Below are 11,213 nucleotides of genomic sequence, written 5' to 3' on the forward strand. Positions count from 1 at the left end.
CAATGATGTTATGCATCCTGTAATTGATGTGTTGAAACGTGTCTGCTGTTACACCACACAGTACATGTGAATTAGTAGACCTGTTCCAAGACAAGACCTGTTCCAGTTTATTCCACTGTATCAAAGAGTAACAAGGTTGTAGCAGCACAGCTGTTACATGTACACTGAAGACAATGAGGCCTTGACTGGAGCTAAGCATGCTTTGTATATCCCATCCAGCAGGTCTCAGGTCAGCTCTTTGCCTCTGATGAAAATTTAGGCAAATTGGCAAAGTTTTGTAAAAGCACTCAGTATTACAATGTAACAACTATATGTAGGTACCCACAAATACATAATGCAAGTACAATGATAGTACCTGATAGTACATGTTGTTACACAGGTTGTACCACTGTACCTAATTAGGTAAGTACACTGTAACAGCGACACATTAAAATAAAGTGTTACTGTAATTTGCATGAGTAAGCAATATGTACAGGTTGAATTTAAGTTATAGGCCCCCTAAAGAATTGATTTACATTATAATAACGTTTCCAAAATCATTTTGATGGCACATAAAGTCTTAACAGGGCGAACAGCATTTTTGCCGCGCTCTGAGCAGGTCGCATTGCTTCAAATATAGACTGTGTCTCAAATCGCGTACTTCTGCACTTACAATACCTAATTTGAGTGCATGAGGGTGTTCACACTGAAAATTACAACAACACGAAGGGTGCTGCAAGTCCCCGGATGGTGCACTCATAACGGCAAAAAGCTGAGTGTGGAACGCTGAACACTTTTCGCCCTCAACGGACGCCATCTTGGCCAAATAGCGGAAGGGGAGGGAGCGTGGTAATCGTGGTTGAGAAAGCTGAAGCAGCAGCCGTGGAAAACACACTTTACAGAGGTACAAGCAAGTTATAACATAAACGGTTCATGTTTTGACACAGTATGACCATATCACTGTCGAATTGAGGGCACCAATAAAGTTATTTAAATGTTGTGTTCGTCATTTCCGTGAAGTGCACGGAGTTAGTGTTTGATATGAGACAATACTATCAAAGATCCTTGATTACTCCGCTTTAACCCTCCACTGTTAAAATTTGTGCACTCCGCCAGTAAACACACAGTGCACATAAGGTGCTACACGAAAGTGTACTCACGAAAGTACACCAATTGAGACAGAGTTGGACTTAAGTTGCTGTGCCGGGTTGGCCTGTGCCGATAGCTAGCATGCTAGTTAACCTTCGGGTGCTTGCAAATAGGATGACTGCCAAACCACAACAACTGTGTGATCGTGAACAGTGTTGGGGTCATTACTCAAAAAAAAATAATGAATTACACATTACTCTCTAGGCTACTGTAAAAAAAATGTAATCCCTTACATTACTTTACTCTCTATGGAAAGTAACATGTTACATTACTTTTTAATGTATTAATTAAAGAATAACATTTTTTATTGTTAATATAACCATCAGGGAACATTCCAAAAGGTTCCCTAGTGGCACAAAACTATACCTTTGGGGAACGTTAGTTAAAGGATTAAAAAATGTATCCTTAATATGGGGCGTGCCACGATTAAATGAGTCCAGTTCGACAAAAAAAAAAAAAAAATGGGTTTATTGGATATTCATAATTCACAGACCTTAGGTTTTAATTTGTTCAATTCCGTATAGCCAACCCAGAGATATTGGCCAAAATGTGAAAGCTATCTTTATCTCAAAAAAAAAAAATAAGTTTTGAGAAAATCAGCTTTAAAGTTTGTGAAGTGTAAATGTGCATATTATGTATATTTCCTCTCAACCAATCACCACAAGACTATGCATCCTGATGAAGTTCCCTTTGCCTTTGGAATTAAAATAGCCGCAGTGCTGTCGCTGTCAATCTCTGTTGTACATTCTCCAAAGAAATCCGTAGCCAAAGGTCGAATTGATTCAGAATCCGAAAACATCCGAACACACAATCCGAAACTTGTGAGACATTCGTAGTTAACTAACTTGCTTGAATGAAGCCGAGTTCAATGCCTAGCCAGCACCAGTTGTTAAGGTCATGTAAAAAAGATGGGACAGCGCTTCGCATCTTTTTTTTAAACCCAATCCATGTTTATACAGGTCATGTAAAAAAAAGGTGAGATTACTTGACAGCAGCATTTAAGCCCAACCATGTCAACCAATGTTTATAGCTATATAACGTAACATTATGAAATCTGCATTTACTCAGACATCATATACTTCTAATCAGCACCAGTGACAGAAGTCAAGTCATGTACAAGTCACAGTCATCATAACCTACAATAAGCTAGTCAATTCAATGTCCTGCCACCATCTGTGGAGCTTACAGACAACATTAATTAACATTGGGTTCTGTATGCTATCCCTTTAACTACCTGCTCAACCGTTTGGTAGAGCACACTTTAAGACACCATATCTTACCAAAAAATCCAACTGTTTTGAGTTTAAACATATGGAGCCATATCTACCACTTGAGTACTACATGTTAGGCTCAGTACCTCTGTAATGTCGAAGGCCACACCTTCTCATCATACGCGATTTAAGAAATTAATTTACGTGATTCCGGTCATATTTTGTGGAGTCACATCTACCAAGTTTTTAAAAGTAAAACTTATTTTTCTTCATTATTATGTTAAAATGTTAAAAAAGTGGAATAACACATGTATTAACTTACATTAAAATATATACATATTTTCATGGTCAAATAACATGCTCAACCAAACGGTTGATAAGTCAGTTTAAGGTAAAAGTCAGGGGCCGGTTCCCCAAAACGTTCTTATCGCTAAGTAGTTCTTAACCTATTCCTTAACCTCTCTCTTAACGTTATGGCACAATTCCCGACACGTTTGTATGCTAAGTATATCTTCTGTAAGTCACACGAAGGTTGCTCTGGACCATTCGTAAGCTTCTCTTAGCGTTGTTTGAGCTCAAGACGCTAGTCGTCGCCACTGTGCAGTCTTTAGAAATCAGCGCAGCGCAGTACAAGTCGAACTATGGTAGGCTATGTTGACAATGTTGTGGCTCAACGATGATTTTATGTTATGGAAATTTTAAGACTAATAATAAAATATGTTCACAATGAATATAGGCCTATTTATGAAGTTTACTTTATTTGGTATCAGAACTAATATGGTGGTGATGTCATTATGTCATTAAAGCGTTCAAAATGTCATTAAAGCGTTCAAATTGGCAATCACTTTTGATAATTAAAAGCTGGCAAACACTTTGGCTCTAAATGGCTAAGATCTATAAATGGGTAAGCATGGTGGTGTCCAGTAAGCGACCAACTATGGCAGCGATTCAACGTGTTGAATCAAAGACGGCGCTGGCCGGGGAGCCGTTTAGTCCATGTCAATTTCTTTATTTGCCACAACTTCAGCCCTTTTGATATTATGCCTGACGTGGCTATATTAAAAAAATGTCGCCTCCCAAGACAACTCATTATGGAGCAGCTGGACCTTTTCAGACCTGCGCTTGCCAGGCTAACACGGTGGAATTTTGCTTTAAGCCCTGAAGTCCAGCTACTTGCAGCGATAAGGTTTTTTGCTAGGTTTGCTTTTTTTAGGTAGTTTCATCAAGGTCGTGGGAGAGGGCTACGGCCTAAGCAAGACCTCAGTGTGGAGGTGCGTCCACACTGTCACCAACGCCCTTCTGCGCCATGCCGGGGATTACATCCGGCTGCCGGCAACACGTCTGGAAGTCTAGGAGGTGCACCAGGGCTGTCATGCCATTGCTGGCATCCCCAGAGTCTTGGGCCTGGTGGATGGCACACTCATCCCTATCGCCAATCCATCAGTGATTGACCAGGCGTATATATCGCAAAAGGGATACGCGGCCATAAACGTGCAGGTTATAGTGGACCATAGGGGTGTGATCTCCGATGTGGTGGCAAGGTGGCCAAGCAGCACCCACGACAGTTTTGTCTGGGCCAATTCTGCCGTGGGTGAACAAGCAGAAAGAGAGGGGTTTGGTCAGAGCCTGTTCTTCGGGGATAGTGGATACCCTCTGAGAACATACCTATTCACACCGCTGAGCAACCCACAGACTCGGGCTGAAAGAGCCTACAATGTTGCACACGTTCGCACACGCAACGTTGTCGAGCGTGCAATTGGCATCTGGAAGCTGCGCTTTCGGTGCCTGCACAAGTCGGCAGGAGGACTGCGCATGAAGCCTCACAGCTGTTGTGCAGTTACGGTGGCAACGGCCATACTCCATAACATGGCTGTGCGCGGTGGCGCACCTATTCCGGAGGAGGAGGAGGTGGAATCGGATGAGGAGGAAGATGGAGAGGTAGAAGTTGAGGTCCTCTATCCTCCACAGAGGGCTGCCCTGCATGCTGCCGGGGCTGAGGCAAGGCAGCTTTTGATTGCAAATGTTTTTGGTTGAGTTACATTTTCTTTTTGGATTAACTTGCTGAGCTATCATTAGCCATCATCCATAATTGAATGGACTTTTCTTTTGATTGGTATTATGATGGAATTTTTAGTTTTCTGAAAAATAAACGGGAGTTCCAAACCTTGCATCCATTAAATGTTCTGTGTGTGATTCTAATCCTTTAAACCTTTACTCTCATGCCATTGTGTCCATTCCATAAGTGCTCTATGCCAGTGGTTTTCAAAGTGGGGGCCGCGAGGGGGTGCCAGAGGGGCCTCAGCAAGTTGGAAGGAAAAATAAAAGGAACTAATAAATACATTTGACATTTTTTAAATATACCTATTACTATGAGGGTTGTTATACAATGCCATTATAATAATGTCTCGCATATCTGAACATTATATTTTCCATGATAATGACTGAGAATAATAGTAGAGTGATAGCTCTCATATAGCAGAAAGCCCCAAATGCAGTTTTTTCACACTGTATGTTCCATTGCGAAGTGCTTGTGGCTAAAATAATTATTAGGATTAGCTTAATGTGTTTTTGCCGTAGTGTTGTCGATGGGTTTTAATAACACATCAAGGGGGTCCTTGGCCAGAACCTAGTGGTATTTGGGGGGCCTTGTCATGGAAAAGTTGGGGAACCCCTGCTCTATGCAACGCCAATCATTGACATGCGTCACTTAAGGTTGGCGAAGGAGCCTACACGTTAGAATTTCTGAGTCAAAAGTTGACATATGCCCAAACACATTGCTGATACATCTTCATTCATTTGTTGGCCATTGAACGCAAGTCACATGGTTGTCAGAGGATTCCCTTTCCGCTGCTTTGCCTCACACATAGCCTTATGCGTCGTCAAACACACAGATAATGTCCATCACAAACTAATGTCTTTACACAGCCTCTTCAAACGAGCCTTTATATTTGAATGTGCACTTAGATTGACACTGCTTAATTTCCTTGTGGATAAATAAGGTATCTCATAGATAGAACAAGATTTTACGGTAGGTTTCCAATGGCAATAGAGAATTAGTTGTTGACTAATTAAGGATGACAGAATGACATACAATCTTGTTGTATTTTTAGAGGCCGTTTACACGACACCGCCGGGTGGATTTTCTCTTACCGCTTTCACACCTTTAACGACTCCGGCAAGAAAAAACCTTGCGTGCTACACACAGAGGTGTAACCGGCTAAATGTGCTGTAGTGCAGTGTTTCTCAAAGTGTGGTCCGGGGACTGGTGGTCCGCAAGCTATCCCAAGTGGTCCGCGAGAAGACGTGGTAAATTATAATATAGATGAGTTGTTTGCAATATTGAACCAACTTGTACTGTATGTGAATCCAAACAGTTCTGCAACACTGTCTATGTAAGATATGCCAGTTTAAATCATATGAATCCTCTGACGCAAAGTGCAAAGACAATAAGCAAGGTGGTTCAGTGAGTAGGCCGATTGTGTAATACACTGTTGAATTAGGTCTACTCTCTTTTTTTTAGCTAGGTGGTCCGTGAGTTTTTGTTTAATTGGTTAAGTGGTCCTTGGTCTGAAAAAGTTTGAGAAACACTGCTGTAGTGCATATGCCAGACCAGTCGATGGCGCCGCTGTGCAGAAGCTTCACAATAATTTCGCGTGAATCGCGTAGAAGAAAACATTGTTAAAACAGTTTGTTAAGCCAGAGAATGTCTAATAAGTGCTCTGGTTAAGCAGTCGCATGAAATAAGGAGACTACAGACAATTCGGTTTTCAATTCAACTGTTAAATTAAAAAAGTTTATTTTCAAGGTATGTGACTGCTATGTGAAATTTCAAATGCTTAGCCTACGCATTGCATTAGGTCTGAGCACCACTGGAGAAAACACTAACATGCAGTAAGCTAATGTTTAACTAAGTTAAGCTAGCGTGTGCTTCTAACTTAGCCACTAAAGGCTGATAGGCTACATTGTGCACATAAATCATGACAGGGGAAAGAAAAACATTTTAATATGATAAATAAAAGGTTTGGTTTGTTTTGACAAGCAACATGTCAGGTCGAGTGCCGTGGCTGAGTTGAGAGGTGGGGCTATGTCGTCATAAAGTTGCCGGCTTCGCACCTACAGGCGTCTACATGGCGAAAGTTAGCCGGCGGTTTCAAAAGTTCCCACTTCGGAAGCCGGTTTCAAAAGCTATCGGTTTCAGTCTCCTAAACTCAGTGGTGGAGGAAGTACTGAACCTCAGTACTTAAGTAAAAGTACAAATACACAGAGAAATATTTACTTTAGTAAAAGTAAAAGTACCACAATGACAACCCTACTTAAGTAAAAGTAAAAAGTACCTGCTTTTAAATGTACTTTAAGTATTAAAAGTAAAAGTATTTGCATAATGATTTATTCTCTTAATATCTATATTCTAAAAGGAAAAATCAGTATGGGCTGTGGCATTTTAATTAAGCTAGTTTTAGGTTATACTCGACTAGATAGTTTTAAGTTAATGCAATTGTGCTTACCATCTATGGCCCAGTTTACATTCTGACCTACAATTCTAGAGACTGTAATTCTGGTTATCTACTAGGGTGATCTGCTGAGTAATATCATTCAGCAAAACACGAGAGCCTGAAGTTTAACGGGGTAGACAAGGGAAACGTCGGGTGGATCGTAATGCCAATTATGCTGATTGAACAGAAAAGTTGCTGAGAAAGGTGTCTTTATGATTAAGTTCAGTTTCACTTGCGCAGACGCATAGACATTGAATGAGCGCTCACGTTACTACCCCCCAATTGTAGGCTATGCATCTTTATTTAATCACACACAATTAAGGAATATTTCCTAATCTGGAAAATGTTACGTTTTTTGGTTCATTAATAGTCTACCATTCATTTGTGCCGCAAATGATCAGACGTGTGACAGAAGCATGGGCATAGCCTGTAACTTCGCTGATCCGCGGATAGCAATCTCATCGGAGAGGAGGCCCTAACGCTGCAGATAACAGACAGAGAAAGGCACAGAACACAGTTGCATGTACAGTGTAGCCATGGGTCTGGTGAATATAGCCTACCGAATGCAGATGGCTACAAGCTCACGCTTTGCCTGGTCTAGACTAGAAGCTTATGTTTCTAAGAATGCACGTAGCGCTCCAGAATCTTTGGTAGCAACCCCCCGGTAAAACAAACGTGTTTGTCAGAGAGAAAAAAAAAACTGATCATAAAATGTATCGTAAAAAGGAACGATGGTGTTGTAGAAATGTAGCGGAGTAAAAGTACAGATAATTGCTGTAAAATGTAACGAAGTAAAAGTCAAAAGTATGCACTATAAATTTTACTTAAGTAAAGTACAAATACGTGGAAAATTTACTTAAGTACAGTAACGAAGTATTTGTACTTCGTTACATTCCACCACTGCCTAAACTGCCGGCGTCGTGTACATGCAAGGCGTAACCGTTAACAAAACCTCACCGGTTTCACAAAAACCGACGTCGTGTGCACGGCCCCTTAATGAAGATGCGCATACACACACAGACACGGTCACTGGTGTGATTGTTGCTCAGCATCTATAAAGACAAAGACATACCAAAATCAGATTATGAACTGTGAGGAAAGGAACATCAAAATCTATAAACCAAGAACAACTGGCTTACCTTCAGCTGGCAGCAAGATTGGTACTGAGATTGAGGGCCTGTTGAATTGCGCCTCTGCTAGGCATGCTGCTGCTTGACCAGTTCCAGCTTGGCTCTCTTCAGCTCCAGAGACTGGCGAGCGAGCTCATTTGCTTCGGTCAACTGGCGCTGAATGTCCTGCAACACGACCAACTTCTCCTTTTCAATGTTCACCAACTCTTCACTACACCGACATGGTGAGATTGTGGAGGGACGTCAGGATGTTGTGTAGCGAAGTCCTGGCGAAGACGTGCGTGCGGGAGGTGGCGTAGTGCACCCTTCCGGCTCGGTGCTGGCAGGTGAGGAGAGTGCTGCAGGTGGCTCGGTGTCTGGAGAGCATGGCACATTGGGGGGGTGGCGATGACCTGGAACATGAGACCTGTTCAGCGTCACCTCATCTTATGTCAATCCCCCCAGGGATTCCATGTGAGACTGTGTCTCCCATGATCGCCTTCTCCTCAAGTGCTGTTAAGGGTTGTACCAAACTGGTCCCCGCACCTGTCCTCGCCCGTTCTCTACGGACAGCAGAACCTCTCACCTTAACCTGGCTTGAAAAATCATTTTTTCCTTACGTCCTGCCAGGACCTTGGTGTGCCTGATCCGGAGGCAGCCATCTTCCGTGCTATGTCGCTCCATAGCTCTTTTTTGTTGCTGTTGCACAAGTTATTCCGAAAAGCTGGAAAACAGTGTCACCTTGTGCAAGCTCACCTCGTCCAGCAAAACTTCAAGTTCCTCTGACGAGAAGCTTGGTGCCCTTTTTTTAGGTTGCTTCCCCACCATATTCTGTATCTAACTCTCTCTCTCTCTCTCTCTCTCTGTTCATTGTAGATAGGTTGCTTTTTTATTGAAAACATTAACCAATGACAATCAATACCGCATTAACAGAAGTAACTGCAGCTGCTTGCCAATCAATTGTAAAGTGCCTTACCATTAATATAAAAGTGTATTACATAATTTTTAGAAATTGTTAAACCCATTTCAAGAAGCGTCACAAGTGGCACAATGGGATAAGGAGGGTGGATGGTTAGCGAAGGTTACCCGGTTTGTCTACCTGTCACAACATATCGTGTGAATATATTACTGACAATTTGATCATTTAATTAATAGTCTATATTTTACTGATAACTTAAACTATGTTAAAATAAAAGTTACTGGAATAATTTGAGGAATGTTTCATTTGCATAGAACATGTTGTCTTTCTTAACGCCGTCATGCACCTTCTCGTGAAGTGGAAAATCGATTCCTGAGCAATCGATGCCAACTAATTCAGCACCTTCACTTGGGACAGCGATGAGTTGGGCTCGAACCAGCAGCCTTCCGGTTGCTGGACGATAGGTGGAACTGTTTTAAAAGAGTGGTATTATAGAACTATAGAATTATAGTGCATTTTTAGAAAACAGACTGAGATTTGAAAAATGATTTGTTTTATTGTTTGCATTTGCCTAAGAAACACATTTTGCAAATAATTTTATACACAAAACCAACAGTATGAGTTGAATGAGCTGAGCTAGAATTACTGAAAAACATTACAAAATTAGAAATGTCATGGAGATACCTTTCAATGTCTATAGATGTTAGGGTGGCAGTGGTAAGGCTTTAATGCATTATTTTTATTGTGCGCAGTATAACAATTTAACTGACAAACCACAGATTGTACAACAACCCCAGCCACCGAACAACTGGACAACAGAAAGAGAAGGCCATACACTGTAACCCATCTGTCTGCCTAGAAGGAAATCAATCTGAAATTGATGGGATTACAAGCAGATCATACACTGTCAGGTCATGAAGTCTATAGGTGCCTCTCCACTACAGGAACCTTGACATGGTCAAATCATTTTCCTATTTGCAACGTCAATTTCAAGAACGACAAAATAATATTTATTTTGCAGCACCACCAACATTAGACCACTAAAACAGAGAATTCCAGATAATACTACAATTATCCCCACGGTTGAGTCAACAGTTAAGTGCTATACATTTGCTAACACTCAATTACATGGCTTCATTGCACCATAATTACTTGATGAATGAAAATATCAGTTCTACTGTTGAAGTCTATATCAGCATCAGTTGATGCTTTCCTTATGTTCATTCAGTGATAGGATAACCTCAACATGATAACTCCTTAAGCAATCATTCCATTCAAATCTGTTAAAAAATATACTTGATTGTTTTACAAATAGCGCCTGTTTTCCACACACATCACTACAAGTCTCACTTGTTTCAGAGCCACACAGAAGTACCTACCAGTAGGTACTTATTTCTCACCTGAAGATGGCCCTGAAAGGGTTCTGTCCTACAGACGCAGTTCCTGCAGGGCAGACACAGCTAATGGGATGGAATCTCTATAATGAAAGTTTAAAGCAACACTATGTACTTCCTTTACCTAGAAATAATGGCGTCATATTTAAAAATGGCTTTAAAAATTTAGATGACACAGAGTATAGCAAGAATAGCATCTTTGATATTACTGTTATGCGCCCTGAATGCCTGGTATTGTACAATGTAACCTTGTTGTACCGGACCATGACTTTTTTATATCAGTTTTAAGCACACTGGATACTGCCTTAGTTATATTGGTACTCAGCAAATATCCATTCTTACATCATGTACATTAAATTTGCTTATTACACGGCTCTTCAGAGTGCTGCAGAAAGTTCCATTCACATGAATGGGCCTTCCCAACGTTCAGAGGTCTGTTAAATCTATATAATCACCGACAAAGTATATAATCACCGCTGTCAATGGCAACGGGTTTTGTGCTTCTGATTAACGTCTTTCATATCACTCCGCAGCAATGGAATTTAATTGAAAGTGAAAGTCAGCTAGTAATACGTTGCCACACAACACCTGCAAATGTCAAGTTCTATCTGTGTGGCGAACTATTTATATTGTCAGCGGAAGCCACGAAACAGTAGCAAAATCATTTTTAAAGACCAATTGTGTTAAGTTTATTTTCTCGTTTTGGCAAGTAGCCGTATAATAAGCGGGAAATGTATTGTCCGCCGGTAATTATCAGAAAATAAGTCCCTTCAGGTCGAAGCAAAACCTCTCCGCTGCGCGTTGGGGTTCTGTTCTCCCTGTCGGGACTTATTTTCTGATAATTACTGGCAGACAATACATTATCCCTTACTTATTACATGACTCTTCAGAATGCTAGTAGAACGCTCCATTGACTTGAATGGGATTTCCCAACGTTCTACGGTAAGTAAATACTTACA

The sequence above is a fragment of the Alosa sapidissima genome, chromosome 11, assembly GCF_018492685.1.
Source record: "Alosa sapidissima isolate fAloSap1 chromosome 11, fAloSap1.pri, whole genome shotgun sequence".
Lineage (NCBI taxonomy): Eukaryota > Metazoa > Chordata > Actinopteri > Clupeiformes > Clupeidae > Alosa > Alosa sapidissima.